At 37.3% G+C, this 21,684-nt stretch overlaps 1 protein-coding gene across 6 annotated transcripts in view; it reads left to right on the top strand.

Moving 5' to 3' along the window:
- TRPM3 (transient receptor potential cation channel subfamily M member 3) overlaps positions 1-21,684 on the top strand; it is a 904,985-nt gene that overhangs the window by 114,056 nt on the left and 769,245 nt on the right. The window lies entirely within an intron of this gene.

Raw genomic sequence — 21,684 nt, 5'->3', positions numbered from 1 at the left:
CTAGCTGCACAGAAATGGCAGTCTTTTGTGAGCTTATCTTGGAAATACCATCTTGTCACTTTTGCTGGTTCCTACTCTCGCATTGGAAGTAAATCTCTAGGTTCAACCCACACTCAATAGGAGAGGATTATCCAAGGGCATGAATGCTATTGGGAGCTATTTGAGAAGTCGATTTATTGAGTTTTCACAGCACAGACACTTGTTAGAGCTGAGTTCTGACCAGTTCCCTAGAAGTAGGTCATGAACTCTGTGGTTCAGAGCCGACCTCTTGCAATCCCCTTAACAGATTCATGTTCCCTGCTGGGATTCCATACACAGTTGAGTTTGTGATCTCTGTTTTGTGTCATTGTCACTATCTTTTTTATAGAAATATTTGTTCTACAGTTCAAAATTCTTCCCTTCTCTGCCCTGGGGAGACAAAATAACCATGTGGAGTCCAAGTATTATACTTGAAAGAGACCAGATTGAATATAGGCATATTGTTAGAATACACCATGTTTTGCAAGTTCTATGGGAATTCTCCTAATTTTGATTTGAACTTTATTGATATGGATATTTCAATGATTTAAAAACTGTTTAAGAAAACCTACTAGAATATATTACATAAAAGTTGTCACACTTAGAAACCAGCAAAGCTTAATTTGTGTTTTTTTCTGGGCAAAGCTTCCACTTTGCACATACATTTAAAAATTTTTCTCAATGTGTTGTTAATTAGAAGCTTGTGGCATTGCACTGATCTTTTTAAGAAATCCTATAAAATTGTATACGAATGCTCAATGGTGTGAAGTAGCATCTTCATGAAATTGTGCAACTAAAATGAAATATAGGAATAAATTGGTAAGGAAACTGATATCACACTGTAACTTTTCTCTTTATCTCCTGATTTCACATTTTTTTTTTTTTTTTGGTTCATCAGAGTAGAATCTACTGCATTCTTATGACTGGCTTTGTAATAAATACATTTTTAAAACTGAGTTTATTTAAATTAATAAAATGTCACTCTTAGCTCAATTGTCAAACTGTGTTAGATTTCACTAGAGCAAAGAGTTCTGTGCTGAAACACACACACACACACACACACACACACACACACCCAACATTGAAAACCACTGACCTAGACTAAGTTTTTGGGGGCAGTTAGACAGGCTTTAGCCAAAGATGTATCCAAAAAAAGCATTATTCCTAGTCAAAATCATAAAATAGTGCAATAAAAGCTTGTTTTTCTATAATAGCTACAAATAATATTTAAAAACTCGAAGATGCAGCAAAATTCTAAAGTATATTTTAAAATCATCCAAGATTTGAATATACTTAATAGTTTTCTTAGTGAAGGGGTTATTTGTAGTGGATAGATACGTTGATTTTTGTTATTTGACCAGTGTATTCAATTAACCAGAATTTTCTATTCCTTAACCATACTGTGTTTACAGAAAGTTTATTTTATGAATTCTATAGCTGTACAATAACCTGCGTAAATAGTTTAACCCTCCTCCTTCTCCTCCTCCTCCCTCCTCCTCCCTCCTCCACCTTCCTCTTCTCCTTCACCTTCTTCTTCCTCCTCTTCTTCCTCCTCCTCTTCCTCCTCCTCTTCCTCCTCCTCTTCCTCCTCCTCTTCCTCCTCCTTTTCCTCCTCCTCTTCCTCCTCCTCCTCTTCCTCCTCTTCCTCCTTCTCTTCCTCCTCCTCTTCTCCTCCTCCTCTTCCTCTTCTCCTCCTCCTTCTTTTCTTTCTTTTCCTCCTTCCTTTTCTTCCTCCTCCTACCCCTCCCCTCCCCTCTCCCTCCTCCCTCCTCCCTCCTCCCTCTCCTCCCCTCTCCTCCCCTCTCCTCTCGTCCCTCTCCTCCCCTCTCGTCCCTCTCCTCCCTTCTCCTCCCTTCTCCTCCCTCTCCTCCCTTCTCCTCCCTCTCCTCCCTCTCCTCCCTCTCCTCCCTCTCCTCCCTCTCCTCCCTCTCCTCCCCTCTCCCTCTCCCTCCCTTTCCCTCCCTCTCCATCATCCTTCCTTCCTTCCTTACTGTCTTTTTCTCCTCCTCTTCTTCCTCCTCCCTCTCCTCTTCTTCCTCCTCCCTCTCCTCTTCTTCCTCCTCCTCCCTCTCCTCTTCTTCCTCCTCTTCCCTCTCCTCTTCGTCTTCCTCTTCCCCCTTCTCCTTTTTCTCCTCCTTTTCCTCCTCCACATTTTTCTCCTTCTCCTTTCCCTTCTCCTCCTCCTTTTTCTCCTTCTCCTTTCCCTCCTCCTCCTCCTTTTTCTTCTCCTCCTTCTTCTCCTTCTTATTTTTAGAATATAAACTAAATGATAAGAAATGTAAAAAGCATGCTTAGTAAATAGTAAATATTGGGGTTCTTCTTGCAAGATCATAATGTAGAATATAGAATAATTATGTTTTATGTAGAATATAAGTCATGTAAAATGTAGATGAGAAATGAGGCAACTATGTCCAGTAACTATGTCAGGAAACCAAATATTACTGCTCCATCTATTATGCGCCTGCATTATAACTTATATCAACATGAAGGATATTTATTATGAGGCGAAATTAATGTGTGGCTAGTTTATCTTATTTGAATATTAGTGAAAGTTTTCATATGCTTTTAAACACATATTTTCTGATTTCACAATCTAACTTTTAAAATGAGTTTCTGTTGTGTAATACTTGTTTTCACAAGAAGTTGTATATATTTATCCAAAATTTTGCCTAGGATTATTTTTATTGTGGTATAATTAACACACATTTATGATTATTTTCTAAGTAATCAATAATTTACTAATATTCTTTAAGGTCAACTATATGAAATTATGTTACCTATTCTGGAGTTCTAATTTGTCTTAATTTTATTAATGGAAAATTGAGATCCCAAGAATCTTAGCAGCTTGCCCAAGCTCTCGTGGTCATTTAAAGATACACAAAATCTGTTTTTTGAGACCCAGACAAGTCTTGTAAAACAAATGGAGACGTATCTAGGCCAGATCAGCACTTCTATCAGCTGCTGCCCCTCCTGAGGCTATGGAAACCCCACCAGGAAAGACTGTGGTTCCCTTTTGACTCTAGGAGTTTTAGTATGTTCTGCCTCCTATATCTGTGTGAATCCTTCTCACGGTCATCTGACATACTTGGATCTTACCCTGCTGCTGCCTTGTACTCAGATTCCCCTTATCTCTTCTCTCTATAGTGTATATTAAGTGTTAAACACTAATTTACACTGGGTATATTAAACACTAAGTTTTTAATATACCCAGCACCCCGTCCCTCCTTTTCTGAGATGGAGAAGTCAGAAATGTAATCTGTACTCTTTCTGCTATAGCATACTAAGAATTTGATTTCTTATTATTAGAAAAATATTGGCAGTAGGAAATTCTAACATTTCAGGGATATTGTGATCGTTAGTATCATAATAGCTGGTAAGTAGCTGGAATTCAATAAATATGCTCATTATCCCTTTTCTAGTGTAAATAATTAGTAGAGGATTCTGAATTTTAACAGTGCCATTTATGTGTGAATCTATACAATGATTATAAAAGTGTTTTTCTCTCATTGAAGCAGGCCCTACACAGAACTGAAAACTTTTTGGTTCCCTAATTGAGTTACTGTGTATTTCTGAAAGTAATTGAACTATGTAACCTTAACAAAAATCTGCAATCTAGTTTTTCACAGATTCAGACTGCAATTTCTGCTCTAATTAGCCAAGATTAGGGAGATGTTCCTGTGTGTGGTCCGACAAACACAAGAGCCGCCTGCAGGAAGGATACAGCAGGACTGTGCCTAAGGAATACATTTTTGGGGTGCTATGCTGGGCACCATGCTGCAGCTGCTACCAGACTGTGATTTCTAGTGGTTTGGCTTTCTTCTATTGTACTTCTAAATTTGGGTTCTTTTTTTCTCACTCATCTTTTCTGGTCTGCCAACTTACATCCCACAACTCCTGCGAATTAAATCTTAGAAAATGATGCTTCCAAGAAATTTTCTGTATTTATTTATACAAAGGTTCATGAGTGCTTATGTTTGAGTTATTGGATGCTCTGCACATAGCAGGTGCTCAAGAATCCTCCTTTAACAGAATTTCGGAATCATAAAAACATGTTTTTACATTGTTAGACAATACCCCCAAATCCTAGGGCCAGGCATATATCTCTTTTCTTCAGGATAAAGGATGCAGGAAGAATATAGAGGAGGAGAACTCTAGAATTTAGAGACAATAAATAGCTTGATGCAAGATATTTAAGATTGATATTGATTTGTCTTCATGGCTACATATTATTTTGAGTACTCACAAAAGTGGTTTTCAACCCTTATTTTAACCTGTAACCCCCTCTCCCTTTTGCAATATAATACATATCTCCAATTTATAAAGCATAAAGTAGAGTAGAGCTCCTTTAGTTGCTGCATCTTCATGGCCCCTTTGAACTTTTTGCTGTATTCCTAAGTTCAGCTCACCTATAAGGCTTTGGGATATTCCACACTCAACTCTTATTGACCAGTGGAAATAGTGAAGAATCATCAGATAATTAAAATGGTGTTTAATTCAGACTGTCAAATATATGCTTGGAATCATTTTAGATACTGTACAAAACAGAAAATTAGAAGACCTACTCATTTCTCTGCAGGTGATAATTTGAGAGACAAAATAAACACACATGAAATAAGAATGAACAGTCAAGGCGGTTGATAATTAAGCATAGCTACATCGCTATTCTAGGGTTGTTGCTACTGTTACTGTTATGTGTGCTGCAACGCCCAAGTTAACAAGTAGCAGGTAACATTCAGTAGTGTTAGACATTTTTCTTACCTTATCTTATTCATCCTCATAATAGTTCTATGGTCACCTCTCTTTTACAGAAAAGGAAACCGAGGCTCAGGAAGGTCAACTTCCTTGCCCATAAACACCAGAATAGAATTTTGAATCCAATTAAGTCTACACTTTTGATTATTACACTTTGCAGGCATTCAGCATTGTCCATATGTGAGTACAAAAGGTGTCGGCCTCTGGGAATGGTTACAGGGGTAAATTGCTTTCTGTGACAGCATTGAAGGTAGCAGTTATAATATGAATGGGACCTGTGCTGTAATGCAGTATGTTAGATGTAAAAATATCAGAGCAGTTGAAGGAGCTTTTGTATTTTGAAACCAGTTCCATATAAATTGTGAATTTTTAAATAAGCGATTGTTTTGTTACAGGTATTGCTATGCCCATCAGAAAGGATGAGGAAATTGACCAAAAGACACTAAATGACTTGTCTTATGCTATTTGGCTAGGGACACATCTGGGAATCGAAATCAGTCTTCTATGCCCCTTTCTACCAAGGATTTTTTCAGAATTGGGAAAGTAAAAAACAGACATTTTTGTAGGTTTAGTGGCAAACCTGGACAGGTTGAGCTTCCACATATGTGGGGAAGATAAAAGAGAAGTCGGTCAGGTGCGGTGGCTCACACCTGTAATCCCAGCATTTTGGGAGGCTGAGGCGGGCAGATCACGAGGTCAGGAGATTGAGACCATCCTGGCTAACACGGTGAAACCCCTTCTCTGCTAAAAAAAAATACAAAAAATTAGCCGGGCGTGGTGGCGGGCGCCTGTAGTCCCAGCTTCTCCGGAGGCTGAGGCAGGAGAATGGCGTGAACCCGGGAGGCGGAGCTTGCAGTGAGCTGAGATCACGCCATTGAACTCCAGCCTGGGTGACAGAGCGAGACTCCATCTCAAAACAAACAAACAAACAAAAAACAGGTCAGAAAATATAGACAGGCAGTTGGAGACCCTTTGGCTTCTTCACTCTAGTCACTTGGGTTATTTTTGGTTTTTTAATTCAGAAAAATGACCTATCATTTCTCTGGCTAATGCCATCTGTAGTCATTCCCACTCTTTGATATCCAGAGAGCAGTTCATCTCCCAAATGAACCCAGTCCAATAGTGGTGTGGAGCAGGCAAACTGACCTCTTGGAGGACTGCTATTCTTGTGCTCCTTAATGTCAAGTACCACACATAGTTGACACTCAGGAAACTATTCCTCTTACATCCTTTTTGGAAGCAGTCAAAGTATCCTGATAAACACATTAAAACATTTTTAAAACGTTGATAGAACCTCTCAGGAAGATGTTAGCAGGCACAGATTGCTTCAGAAGAAAAGTTGACTTCTGTAGGGACTTCAGAGGCTATTGGAGGAAAAGAGTGGAAGGAAACTTCTTTTGAACAGTGTGTGTTTTATTTCGGATATGCAGAATTAAAAACCAGACTATGTTATTTAAACATTTTGAAACACTAGTTCATTCACTGTATACTTTTTGGGTTGAAAACCATTACGTGATTTGTATTGCACTGTTTTCCCTGTTCCTAGGTTAATCTCATATTTTGTACCTCCTTGGTGGATTGTGTCTCAAAGGCTCTCAGTGGGACTCATAAGTGCACATAACATTCTTCTCTATATCCCTGGAAAACCACCACCTCTCTTCTGAAGGGGACATTTCTTGGGGAGACAGTGCATGGCATGGCTGATCAGTCAGCCTGTTCCAGCATGACAGGTGGTTAGACATTCCCCAGAAACACCAGCACATTAAGTCACTAGCACAATGGCATTGGCAGTCGTTCATTGCTTTTCACAGCTAACCTCTTTTCGGTGACATTTTGCTCCCTATAACATTTGAACAAAATTGTAACTTGAAATCAAATCTAAAGTATCTTTAATAAAATCTAATTCAGCCTCAGACCACAAGAAGGCAGATGCTGTGGTCCAAGGAAGATGGAGGAGCAGCCTAACTCCAAACGGCAGATCCTATCAACTAGTCTGGATATGTGTCCAGTTGCAGAAACTGAGGAGGGTTTTCTGTAAGAGTAGAGGCTCTGCACAAAGCACACATGGTTGACCAGTCCATGCAGCCTTATCTAGAGACACGATCCTGATGTCATCTTGACAGGTGAGTGCATAACCAGTGTGTTACACAGCTCAGTGAGTGAATGTAGGATGCTTATTCTCTCCGTGCACACTCAGTAAGATTGGAGCTTGGGAACTGCACCAGAGACACTAGCCCTGTTTCTCATCTGCTGGTTTAGAGGCGATTGTGAGAAGGTTCATTACCAGGGCCCCAGAGTTGCTGAGGATGAAGGAGGTATTTCTGGGCCTAGGGAAGTTGTAGCTGGCTCCTATGTCTACTGTTCATCTTCTCTGACACAAAAGAGTATTCGTGAGCTTCTTTGCAAGCAAATCAGGAACACTAAATGGTAGTATCAATGAGGGTGAAGATTGCATGATTAAAAGACCAGTCATCTATTTCCTCATCTTTATTAGAACTTGTGCTTGAGAAGTATGAGTTGCATTTTATGAATTTGTGACTCATTCAACCATCACTTAACAGCACACTCATGCTGAGCCAGGTAAGTTATTGGGTGCTTATGAATGCAGAGATTAATACAATTATTTGCCTTCCAAGAGCTAAATACATACACACATGCATGCATGTACACATACATGCATACATACAAACATACATGCATGCATATACACATACATACTTGTGATACAAAGAGTACCTATAAGAATTGCTCACCTGCTGACATCTGGGAAGGCCTTAGGTTCCTCATCTGTAACACGGAAATGTATGCAATAGTCTTTTGGCTTTTCTTTAGCTCTGATGTTTCTTGATTTCTTCTAAATTATTAATAAATATCATCATTATTAGAAATGTGGGACATTTTGTTTGCTACAAGATAGCATCATTCTGTCAGTTCAATCACTACGTATGTTCTCCCCACAATCTTAGGTTAAATAGGCTTAATGCCTGTATTTTAAGGCTTTTAAATCTAAGAAGTAAAAATATTTTCTGACATGGGCAAGTATTACTGAAGTTGGATGAAATATGTAAATCGGATACATTGCAATGTTTATATCACATCACTAGAATCCATTCTTTAACAGAAACTTCTGTTGTAGTGGAAACATCTTCTGAAATGATAGTCCTAGATTCTGCCCAAGCTTACCACAAATTTGTAAAATCTCTAGGTGAATCCAGTTATGATAAGCAATGGAAAATACATTGTTATAAGCCGAGTAGAAAAAGTTCCAACAGAAAAAAAATGATAAAATTAAATGTTCCCATTTAATGAAGCATGTGGCAGAGCCTTCGTCACTTTGTGTGTGTGTGTGGGTGGGCGTGTATGAGAGGGAGAATATTGTCAGGATTGCTGAGAAGAAAGAAGGGAGTTTATGCCTTTGTAGGTTTTGTAGGTTAGTGGGCTGCATCATTACCTTCATTCCCTCTTCCTACCTAAGCAATTTTGTCATTAACTCACACATTTATTTACCTATTATGCTCAAGGCTGTCTTTAAACTGTGTTGTGTCCTCTCTCACTTCTGAGTAAAAGTGGATTTTATCATTTATAATCTCTGTGACTCTAGAGTTGACACTTGGCTTTTCTGAGCCTCAATTTTTTTTCACCTGTGAAATGGGGGAACACTTTTCTCTCAAGGTTGCTAGGATTTAATAAACATGTATGTGATAAAAGGTCACACGTATACCAGCAGTCTTCAAAGGTGATGTATGATAAGTTGGTGCTGAAGACACATCAGCACCTTTCCTTGCTCATCACATTGGCCTGCAACATAGAAATTGACTTTGGTTGATATTTGTCCAGTTTCACTAAATTTTGGTAAAACCTTGTTTTAATATCTTGTGTTAGAGGTCTGTTTTTGTTTTGGTTGCAGAAAATACTAATAACGTATTTGTTACTTGCACAAATTTGTGAGGTATGTGAGAAATTTTGTTACATATATATATATATTTACATATATATATATATGTATATATATATATAAAATTTGCAATGATCAAGTCAGGGTATTTTAGATACCCGTCACCTGAATACAACAGATTTTTGTTAAGCATAGCCACTCTACTCTGTTTTCAAACATTGAGTTTATTTCTTCTTACTGTATATTTGTCCTCTTTAAACCACTTCTCTTCATCTTCCCTCCTCTCCCCCAGTCACCCTTTTCAGTCTCTGTTATCTATTTTTTTAATCTCTACCTCTATGTGTTCAAATTTTTTAGCTTACACATGTGAGAACTGCGATATTTGTTTCACTTAAGATAATGACCTCCAATTCCATCCATGTTACTGGAAAAGGCATGGTTTTCTTTTGCTAATGGCTGAGTGGTATACTATTGTGTGTATATACCACACTTTCTTTATCCATTTATCTGCCAGTCGACACTTAGGTTGGTTCCATATCTTTGCTATTGTGAAGAGTATTGCAGTAAACATGTGAGTGCAGGTCTCCTTTTGATATATTAATTGCTTTTCCTTTGAATAGATACCCAGTATTGGGATTGCCAGGTCAAGTGGTAATTTTATTTTTAGTTTTTTTGAGAAATCTCCATACTGTTTTCCATAGTGGATGTACTAGATCACATGCCCACCAACAGTGTATAAGAGTTCCCTTTTCTCTGCATCCTTATCAATGTTTGGTAATTTTTGGTCTTTTTAATAAATAGTCATTCTGACTAGGAAAATGTTGTATCTCATTGTGGTTTTGATTTATATTTCTCTGATTAGTGGTGTTGAGTATCTTTTCATATACCTATTGGCCACTTGAAATACTGATAACTTTGGATTATTTAAGAGACTTGTGATTTCTAAGACTTTTATATATTTTTCTTAAATGTTGTTTTCTAATTATTTCCAATTATTACTTATCATTTTCCTAGTTATTCCATATATAACAATATTTCTATTACATATATAAATAAAATAATATACTCCATCGATCTAATCTATCTATAGATTGATTAGAAACTCATACCAGGTGAATGCATTCTGACACTTTAAAGTATCAAGTGAATGAATTCTATAAGGAAGAGAAAATTCACAATTTTGTGCATGACAAACAGCATTGGGAATAAACCCAGAGCTTAATGATTCAAGTCAGAGTTCTACCACTGTTCTTCAGTCAAGGCAGCTCTGGTTGTGACAGAGCCCACTCAGGCTAGCTTAAGCCAAAGGTTTTAGTGTAAGCCTCCAGTAGTCAACTTCACTGTCATCTAAGATCAGGAAATAAAGTACAGCCAGACCCTGTGTGGATCAGAAGAGAAATCCAGTAAAGAGATCCCTTTCTTTCTCTGTTCCAGGCTGCACATTTTCCTTCATGTCATCTTCCCTCTCATCTTAATGTGTCAACCTTATTTTTCCTTCACTGGTTTCTTGCTTGCCCATATTGGATATATTTTGCAAAGTCATTTCTTGGTCCCTCAAACCATAGCATGACCTTTCATTTCCAAAGCCTACATCCAACTATAGCCTCTTTGTGTCTCAGTTCAAATTCTCAGGACAAGCTAATGAAGTGTTCATTGGTTTGGGATGAAATATCCATTTCTGATCCATTTAGTAGTTTTGGGTGGAAAGGTTGCAGACAACAAAGCATATCTAGTATAACTCTTACTAGTTTGGTGAGTTCGGTTAATATTCAGATCAATTTTCTCATTTGAAACAATGTAGATAACACTACCTCTTTCAAAGGATAATGTGAAGATGAAATAAAATAGTGTATATGAGATTGTTGGATAAAGTATAAAAAGTTCTACAGCAAGAAAAGGACTACTTTAGAGGATAGTGGTTACTAGGTAAGTTGAAGCATTTGGCAGCTGGTATTCCTGAAATTAGTTATTCCCTTTAAATTCACTTCCACTCATTTTGAAGACTTTTGCCCCAACTGTGCTGTAACACATGAAGGCTACTGTAATGGTGTTCTGAAGACTAAACAGAGACTACACTGTTTAAATTACTTGGTTATGAAATCAGGACAAATTAGTGTGAACTGTAAGGGGAAAAAAAGATGGGGTGTTAGTGTTCCCAAATGTTGAAATATTTAATATACTATCCAATCTTGACATTTACAATGTATTATTTTTTTTTCAAATTTAACAAAGGGCAAAAAAGACGGAGAAATATTGCAAAAAGGTAAATGAAAGTGGCTGATCTTTTGTCAGCAAATACACTTAATAGCTGAACTGTTACCCTTCAGCTAATTATTAGTTGAACTAAGCACTTCTTTTTATCAAGTCAAAGTACTTAATTTATGGTTTGCCTTTAAAAAAAACTAAACTCAATTTTTACTTTGGCAATGCTGGGATCTGGAGAGAATTGCATAAATGTGCAAGTCATTATTTTGAAAATACATCAGAATTTAGAGATCAACCAAAAATATCAACTAGTTGATATGATGCTTTTTTCCTGAAATTCTGGAGAAAATGTCTACCTAATATAGGGATTTTTTTGTCATCTCTATTGACACCATAAAATATAAGTTGGAAAAAACTAGCGGACTCCTTCTTGCTCCTAAAATGTTGTCCATGAAACAGTATTTGACATTTTCCTTGCAACTACCTCACTCACACAGAGCATGCTGGTATAGTCTAACTTTGCTGCAACCTGAGGCAGTATGACCGGATTAGATGTTATTTATGGAATAATATATCAAGTTGGATTGCTAGTTAGATATAAAGGTGCTTAATGATCTTTCATTTAAAAGAATTTCTTGCAATCTTATGAGAAATATTTTAAATAATGATATTTTATGGTATCATCGTCTGGATGAATCATTTGTGTGGTTTGTCCATATGTGAATTATCTGTGCAAAATTCACAGGCTAACATTCAGTTAACATACCGTTAGGGAGATCTAAAATCTTTAGGGAGTTAAGACCACTGCTAAACATATGATGGAACCTCAAATCATATTAAATGTCATGACATACCACTATCCCTCAAAATTCAAGTTGTCTGTATACTTGGATTATAACACAGAATCCAAGTTGTCCATCCAACCAAAAATGTTGATAAAAGCTTCTGTGAGTCAAAGGTTCTGTCCTAACTCATAGGCTACTTCATCTACAACTTTTAATTAAACATTTAGCTTTCTTACTTCTGTGTATTTGCTACAAAGCTTTTATGCACCTCTTAATCTCTTTTATCCTACCTCATTTTTTCCTTCTGTGACATCTTCTGGTTGTGGGCTTTTAAACTTTTCTCATATTATTTTTGGCTCCTCAGGTACATTGTGGGGACTTTGAGGGTAAGGACCACTTCTTACACTTCTGCATATGCTAAAAATTGCCTGCCAAATTAATGTACATGGACTAATTGCTCAATAAGTATTTGCTGAATGAATAAGGACTTTTCTATTTACAGATGCTAGCCCCAGCTTAGACCCCTTTAGCAGATCATAGGCACTTTTTTTCCTCCTGTGTCTGGTTGATTATACTTACCAGGAAGTTCATCTCACAGAATGACTGTCATTTCATCAATGAAACATCTGTGATACATTTTACATCTTGTTAACAAATGCGTACAGTGTTTAACCCTGTTTATTTTTTGTTTCTTAACATCTTATATTCTAGGACTAGGAAGTCTCATGTATGAATACCTCATATGAGATGAAAGTGATATTTATGTATATTCATAGTTTCATGTTACTGATTTTTCTATTTGATTTTAACTAAGTGGTTTAAGCAAGGGAGGGACATAACCTTTTGCTTTAGGACAATCACTTTGGTTGCACTTGTAACACAGATTTTAGAGGCAAAGACCACAGATGAGGATAAGAATTTGGTATAATCTAGGAAAGAGGTGATGACAATGTTAGGGTCTAGTTTAGTGGCATTAGGATTGAAAAAAGGTAGATAGACTTAAAAGGTGTTTAGTAGGAATAATTTTAAAAATGACTGAATTTCAGATATTCTGAGGAGTAGGAAGGGATGGTTTGTGTTTTGAAAGATCCTTCTGGCTCAGAGAATACATCTTAAAAACTAGAAGACATATGGGTTGATTTGTTAGGGAGTTGCTGAAATTGTCCATGATTGTAACTTGATCTAGGATGAAAACAGCAGAAATGGGTAGAAGTGGACCAGTTGGAGAGAGACTGTGCTTAGAGAATAAAGACAATAACAGGTGATGATGCCTTCGATATGGGAGGAGGATGAGGGAGAGAGCGATGTCAAGGATGGCTCTGTGCATGGGTAGCGGGATGTATCATTCACTGAGATAGGGAATTGTGGAAGAGGATCCTTTTGGGGAGGAAGATCAACACTTTCTCTTTGGCATGTTGACTTTGAGATGACTTTGGGACATTCAAGAGGATTTTTCAAGTAGGTTAGTGGATAGGTACCTCTAGAGCTATGAGGGGAGATCTGGGTTGGAGTTACACAACTGTGAGTCACCACGTATAAGTGGCAATTAAAGGCATTGGGACTGAATGAGACTGCCAGAGAGAAAGAAGAGGGCTGCATGTTGAGCAGAGAGGAACTTCAGTATTTATACACTGGGTTGAGGGAGTTAATCCTGCAAAGGAGATGAAGAATGAGGTGTCCAGGGTTGAATTTTACTGGTCAGGAGCAATGAAAGAACAAGTGAAGAACAGTGTACAGAATACTGATTAAGAAAAGGATATTTTTCCCTTCTCTTGTCTCTGACCAACATTGGTATTTTCTTATTGCCACACTAACCTATGTTGGTCTAGTCCTTTCCTGGAGACTTTTCTCAGAGAACTCTGTTTCATGAGATTGCTCAGTGTTCAGACCATATAATATGCATTTTTTTTATTATTATACTTTAAGTTTTAGGGTACATGTGCACAATGTGCAGGTTAGTTACATATGTATACATGTGCCATGCTGGTGCGCTGCACCCACCAACTCATCATCTCACATTAGTTATATCTCCCAATGCTATCCCTCCCCCATCCCCCCACTCCACAACAGTCCCCAGAGTGTGATGTTCCCCTTCCTGTGTCCATGTGTTCTTATTGTTCAATTCCCACCTATGAGTAAGAATACGCGGTGTTTGGTTTTTTGTTCTTGCGATAGTTTACTGAGAATGATGATTTCCAATTTCATCCATGTCCCTACAAAGGACATGAACTCATCATTTTTTATGGCTGCATAGTATTCCATGGTGTATATGTGCCACATTTTCTTTTTTTTTTCTTTTTATTGTTGTTATTATTATTATTATTATTATTATTATTATTATACTTTAGGCTCTATGGTACATGTGCGCAACGTGCAGGTAAGTTACATATGTATACATGTGCCATGCTGGTGCGCTGCACCCACCAACTCGTCATCTAGCATTAGGTATATCTCCCAATGCTATCCCTTCCCCCTCCCCCCACCCCACAACAGTTCATGGTGTATATGTGCCACATTTTCTTAATCCAGTCTATCATTGTTGGACATTTGGGTTGGTTCCAAGTCTTTGCTATTGTGAATAGTGCCACAATAATCATACGTGTGCATGTGTCTTTATAGCAGCATGATTTATAGTCCTTTGGGTATATACCCAGTAATGGGATGGCTGGGTCAAATGGTATTTCTAATTCTAGGTCCCTGAGGAATCGCCACACTGACTTCCACAACGGTTGAACTAGTTTACAGTCCCACCAACAGTGTAAAAGTGTTCCTGTTTCTCCACATCCTCTCCAGCACCTGTTGTTTCCTGACTTTTTAATGATTGCCATTCTAACTGGTGTGAGATGGTATCTCATTGTAGTTTTGATTTGCATTTCTCTGATGGCCAGTGATGGTGAGCATTTTTTCATGTGTCTGTTGGCTGCATAAATGTCTTCTTTTGAGAAGTGTCTGTTCATGTCCTTCGCCCACTTTTTGATGGGGTTGTTTGTTTTTTTCTTGTAAATTTGTTTGAGTTTATTGTAGATTCTGGATATTAGCCCTTTGTCAGATGAGTAGATTGCAGAAATTTTCTCCCATTCTGTAGGTTTCCTGTTCACTCTGATGGTAGTTTCTTTTGCTGTGCAGAAGCTCTTTAGTTTAATTAGATCCCATTTGTCAATTTTGGCTTTTGTTGCCATTGCTTTTGGTGTTCTAGACATGAAGTCCTTGCCCATGCCTATGTCCTGAATGGTAATGCCTAGGTTTTGTTCTAGGGTTTTTGGTTTTAGGTCTAACGTTTAAATTAACATTGCAAATATGTTTGCAATACCAGAATTACAAGAAAGATAATTCTAGAATTGGCTTCACTCTGTATTGCTGTTCTTTTTAATATACCTTTCACACTTTAGGGAACACAATATATTCTGGGATGGCTGTGGTCCAGAAGAAACTCCCTACCCCAACCCTTACTCATATTCCCATCTTCTTCCAAAAGCTTTTTTGGAAGTGGTATTTTTAACTGCTCCTTGCCCATATAGTCTAATTTTAGTAGCTCAATCCTTAAAATAGCAAAGCACAAAGATATAAAGTCTTCTCATATTAGAATTTTGTAATTCTTCCTTTGTAGGTATCTCAGGAACCAGCAGGAATGGCTCAGGAATTTTTGTTCCTTCTCTCTCAAAATTTCCTTCCCATTTCGTGTAGTAATGGCCATAGCCTAGCTGACCCTGAGGATCATTTGCTTGTTGCCAAAGTAGTGGGATTTCTGAGGCTAAGAGTAACATTTTTGAATAATATTATATTAATTTAACAATGTTATCTTGTAAAACATACTCTTGGTTAATTTTGTGTGTCAGCTTGACTGGGCTAAGGGATGTCCAGGTAGCGGGTAAGACATTATTTCTGGGTATGTCTATGAGGGCATTTCCAGAGAGACTGTCAGTTGAATCAGTATGTTGAATAAAGAGAATCACCCTCAGCAATGTGGGCAGGCATCATTCCATCCATTAGGGCCCAAATAGAACAGAAAGGTAGAGGAAGGGCAGATTCATTCTCAAGCTGGAAAATGTATCTTCTTCTGCCCTTCAGCACTGATGCTCCTGGCTCTTGGGTCTTGATATTGGGACTGGGACTTAACCCCTTGGCTTCATTGGTTCTCAGTCCTTTGGGCCTGTGTTAGAACGACAACCCAGGCTTTCCTGGGCCTCCAGGGAGCAGACAGCAGACTATGGAACTTCTTAGTCCCACACGATACATCTCAGCCGAGCGGTCATAACCTCTTTCTAGGTCTCTATGTGTAGACTACTGGCTCTGTTTCTCTGGAGAACCCTGACTAATACACACACAAAGTATGTGACTATGGACATAACCGTGAATTTCAGCTCATCAATTTGCCCACTAAGGGACGTTATATGAATAAAAGAATTAACTTCAGAAATACTAAAGATAAAAAACTATTGATACATGGGACAAAATTGGTGAATCTCAAAATTATCATAAGTGAAAGAAGCAAAGCAAAAAGAGTACATACTATATAATTTACATAATATTTTAGAAAATGCAAATTTATCAATAATAACAGAAAGCAGCCTGTAGTTTCTTGGAGCTGGGGACTGGGGCGGGGGGCTGGGAGAGGGATCTGGGATAGATACCAAGGGGAAGTTTAGGGGGCAATGCAAATGTTTGTTAGCTTGATTGTGGTGCTGGTTTCAGATGTCAAAACTAATCAAACTGTATACTGTAAATACATAAAGTTTATCTTATTTCAGCTATACTTCAATAATTTTTTTAAAAAACATACTAAGTGACTCAAGAAGAAAAAATTAATTTTAAAGTTCTCTTTAACTCTCACGTCATGTGATTCTTTTATTTTAGCAGTAAGGGGACTACAGGCTAAGACAATGCCTTATAAGAGTTACTTTTGCACCTACCATTAGAGCTAGATAGTTATGGTTACAGATTGTTAGTTCCTGGCAACTGCTTTTATAACAGAGGGTCTCCTTCCTCTTATCTAGTGAGAGAATGATTCTTAAGAATTTAAAAATACTTGCAGATTAAAGGAGAAATGCATATGTTGTAGACACAACTACTGAAAAATAAAACACTTGTTTCACCATTCAGTTGTCTTTTAATTATGTGCAATAAAAGTTCATCCCCAATGTAGAGTTGTGAAAATCCTGTACAAATTTGTAGCAAGTCAAAATTTTGGATTTTTAAAGAAAATGCCATTTTGGTTGCCAAAAATAATGACATATTCATGGAACATGATTATATTTGGAATTAAGCCTCCATTACACAATGTCATCTCCTATTTTAAAACCCCTGATTTTGGCTGCTTTTTAACCTTAGAATTCAATCGTGATTAAATATATCTTCTAAATTATCACAAACTCTGTATTAATAGATATTACTTGCAAAGCTTTATTTTTTTCCTCACTGTATTTTTTTGTTTGTTTGTTTTTTGTAGAGACAGGGTCTTCCTATGTTGTCGAGGCTGCTCTCAAACTCCTGGCCTTAAGCGATCCTCTTGCCTTGGCCTTTCAAAATGCTGGGATTACAGGCATGAGACACCGTTCAGCCTCCCATTCTATTTTAAATGTTGAAGCCCAATTTCCTGCCTATACTTTTTCTAGGATGTATTTAAAAGATATATTTTTGTTTTTATTTCAAAAATTTGGTCTTAAGCAGAAATTTGAAGATGATTAATGCTTATTTAGATAAATTCAGAGTACTTTCTTATAAATACAAAGTATTTTGTTAGGTGAAAGAATGAGAAAAATAGTAATTTAAAAATGTAAGTAGAACGAAAATGACAGGTTTTTTGTTGCGCGCTCTCTCCCTCTCTGTCTCTTTCTCTCACGCGCACGTGCATGTGTGTGTGTGTTTATATATATATATATATATATATTTTTTTTTTTTTTTTTTTGAGAGAGGGTCTTGCTCTGTCACCCAGGTTGGAGTGTAGTGGCCCAATCTCGGCTTACTGCAACCTCTACCTCCTGGGCTCAAGCAATCCTCCCACCTCAGCCTCCTGAGTAGCTGGGACTATAGGCATACACCAGCGTACCTGGCTAATTTTTGTAGTTCTTATAGAGACGGGGTTCCACCATGTTGCCCAGGCTGGTCTTGAACTCCCATGCTCAAGCAATCTGCCTGCCTCAGCCTCAGCCTCCCAAAGTGCTGGGATTATAGGAGTGAGCCACTGTTCCAGGCCTTGTTCTATATTTTGAACAATTTTCTTGATTTTATAGAAAATACAAAGAAGTTGTTTTATCAATCAGCCTTTTTTTACTTAATAAAACATTTCATACTTCTGGCCCAAATACTTGTGATTCCATTTCCACTAGAAATGATAGATTCATCTCTCTTTTTAAGGTGTTCATTTTTGAGCCTTTAATCTCGGCATTCTCATGTGCACCACAATGTGAATGTAGCAAGACAGGTAAGAAGTACATTCTGGTTGTAATACATCCTTGACATCTTATGAAGGAGAGAGTAAAATAGAATGACAGAAACCCAGAAGTAACATAGGGGATATGGTTTATGTATAACCTCAAACTCTTTCATACCTCAAAGAGTTAGGAATTCAATATGTGCAAATTTTCTTACTAGAAAAGAATTAAAAGTGATACTGTAGAATTATGAATGCCATTATCCATCTGAAAAGTGGTAGGCAGGTGGCCCACAGGATTTTTTTCCTCTATGATGAGATTAATTCTTATGAGTGATATCAATTTTCTGTTGCTGTCATAACTAATTTCCACAATCTTAATGGTTTAAACAATAAAAATGTATTACCTTAGAGTTCTGTAAGTCAGAAGCCTAAGTGACTCTCACTGGGCTAATATCAAGGTGTCAGCTGGGCTATGTTCCTTTCTGCAGGCTCTGGGGGAGGATCCATTTCCCTACCTTTTTCAGCTTCTGGAGGTCGCCTTCATTCCTTGGCTTGTGGCCTCCTTCTTCCATCTTCAAAGACAGCAGTGTTACATCTCTTGGTGACCTCTCTCACTTTTATCTCAGACAGAAACGTTCTTTTAACAACTCATGTGATTCAAATAGGCCCACCTGCATAGTTCAAGGTAATCTTCCATTATCCAGGTCCTTAACCTTAATCACACTGCAAAATCCCCTTTACAATGTAAAGTAACATATTCACATGTTCCAAGGATTAAAACATGGACATCTTTGAGAGGTCGTTATTCTGCCTACCACATTGGGTAAAATACTAAACAGCTAGAGAGTAACCAAGGGCAGAGACAGATTGAATTAATGGACATGTTTTAGAGAGTGTCTGTTGGTATGGTCTTCAAGAGAAGAACCAACAAAAACAAAATTATCAACAGAAAAGTAGACACTGGGATAACACCTTTTAGTTAGCAGTTGCCACACTTTGCACATAGAGCAATCCTCTTTGTTCATTCAATATTTAAATAAACTAATTACACTATTAGGCCTGTCCTGTCATCTGTTTCCCAATCTGGGTAGCAGATGTAACTTCATCATTTAGGTACTTGGAGTTCTATAGCAAACAGTTGAAAACTACTAAGGTAAAATAAAACTAGGTTAATAGTTTCTAAATCCAGATTTTCTTGCCTAGTGTATATTTAGGGTCCACAGGAGAATGACAATAACTATAGCCCAACCAAACTATAAACCAAATTTTATCTTCTCAGAAAAATGTTTTTGACTTAAATAGACAAAACTATGTCTACATCAAAAGAAGGGCAAGATTTTGTTCTAGTTTTTAAATTTGCAAAATAAAAAGTCCCGGTTGTCACAAAACTTATTAATAAGAGAAGGCAGATTCTACTATTAAAAATATTTTGAAAACGTTGCTGGATAATATCCTCTTTGTTTTAGTTAATTAAATACCCTAATTTCTTCAGAATCCTTTTAAACTGTATTTTTCTTTAATTGATTTTAATAAATGAGCTGGAGGAAATGAATATTCGTGTGAATCTAGTAGATGGCTACAAACTTAGCTGGATTTGATGGTCTTAAAATTAATTGTATTTTAAATTAATTGAAATTTAGAGCTCAAGCTATAAAATCAGTGACGACTGAGTAAAGCAGGAATCCAGACAGAGTAGAAAGATAATTTCATGTCATGGGAAATTTCTCAGTTTCAAATGTACGGGAAGTTTGAAAAATGCCTCTTCCTCCCCACTACTGATGCTTATAAAAGCAATAACTGGTTTTATATACAAAAAATGCCTGAATTATGCAATAGAATCACTCAGTCTATTTCTAAAAGTTAGTTCATATGTGAATGTAAATCAATACCATATTTACTTGTGTAATTACCCCACCCCCTGTAGAGTGGGCTGGACAACCTAGGAAAAATCCAGAATCCCTTTGATTTCAGTCTTCCTTGAGTCTAGATGGAAAAGAGAAGGACTCGGTGGAGTAGAGGAAATTTGGAGGCAGAAAAGGGTATCAGTGCTTATTAAACCCTACCATGTACCAGATATGCTGTTTCATACTTTCTACACACTGCCACACATTTTAGTTAGTTATCACCCAGGAGACAACGCTGAGACTTAGTGTGGCCAAGAACCTTGTACAAGATCAAACACTCTACGTAGTCTATAGTCTAGCCTGGCTTGGATGCTCATAGGCTTGACTCCAAAGTTTTGTTTTTCTTACCTCTTCCATGCTGCCTCTGAACGTTGATGCCCATTTTTTTTTTTTTTTTTTAATTTCCTCTTCTCAATCAGAAGGTCCTGCTGGCCTCAAAGAAAAACCAAGCTAAGTCCCTCCAAATCTGACACTGACATGTTTATAGGATTCCCCAAAGCAGCCCCGGGCCCTCAAATTAGAAAAGCCTTCAAATCATGGGACTTTACTTGTTCTAGTTGGGGGATTCATTCACTTTTCTAACCTGTGGCCTCACTCCTAAGTGATGATTCCCGTCTGGGAGCAGATGGAATGTGTCATGCTCTCTGAATGGGGGTGGGCCATAGTTATGCTTCAGCTCAAATTCTCCCTGTCTTGTCAACCCACATCAGATTTCTCTGAGGATTTCGGTTTCCCTCTCCATTGCTTCCTTCCATATGCTCTTTGGGGTTAATAGGGTAGGTATGGGGCCAAAAATAATCTCCCCAATTTTAAAAGAAACTTTTCAATAGTGTTGACTATAGTTGAAACTAGAGAACAAAGAAATGATCACACAGGCTACTGAAAGAGAAAGAAACTTAAATGTTGAAGAATAAGGAAGGCCGGACTATGTGGAAAATAAGTTTGATAAAATGCTATCAATTTATGTGACATTTTTCTTTGATTAAAAAATCATATGATAACTGTGTTCTTGGTGTATTTATCACAGGTATAAGTGAGTTCTCTTTAAGGCCAATAGGGTATTATTGAGGAAAAACTCCTGTAAAAAATGTTTAAAATATAGGGAGGCATTACAGTGAAAAGATATTCATCACACCATTATAATGTCCAGCAACAGGAGAATAGTTAAATAAATTATTGACTCTATTGTGAGGTCCTCAGCCTTTAACAGTGGTGTTTATGAAGAATTTATAATGACATGGAAAAGAATTTTACAATAATATTCTAAAACAAGATAGGAATATGATCTTTTCTTAATTATGAAAATGCAAAAAAATTCTAAACATAACTGCTAAAATGTTAACAGTCTTGCCCGAGGAGTTCTGGTTTATTGCTGATGTTTTCTTCTGCTTCATTATACTCTTTCAATATTTACAACCAGAAAAATGATAAGGTTCAATGATGAAAAAGAAAAACAGGGTTTGAATATTTTCAAGTGACCAATGAGGAAATAAAATATCCTTCTGGTCAGATGGGATTTCTCACTGTTGCAATTTAAATGGATTATGTGATCTTTCTGTTTAGATTAAAGCCAATGGAAATAAGGAAATAACAGTAAACCTAAAGACTATGTTATCTCAGTAAAAGGAAAAAGTAATTAGAAAAGTTATGCAACAGAAATGTCTTAACTGTGATAGGTCAAGAAAATAGATATCAGGAGTCATATAAGGTACATCTTTCAGGCAGTAAAATATGATGTGATTTACTTTGGGA

The sequence above is a fragment of the Pongo pygmaeus genome, chromosome 13 (genome assembly GCF_028885625.2).
Source record: "Pongo pygmaeus isolate AG05252 chromosome 13, NHGRI_mPonPyg2-v2.0_pri, whole genome shotgun sequence".
Lineage (NCBI taxonomy): Eukaryota > Metazoa > Chordata > Mammalia > Primates > Hominidae > Pongo > Pongo pygmaeus.
This window is presented reverse-complemented; position numbering and strand designations above follow the sequence as displayed.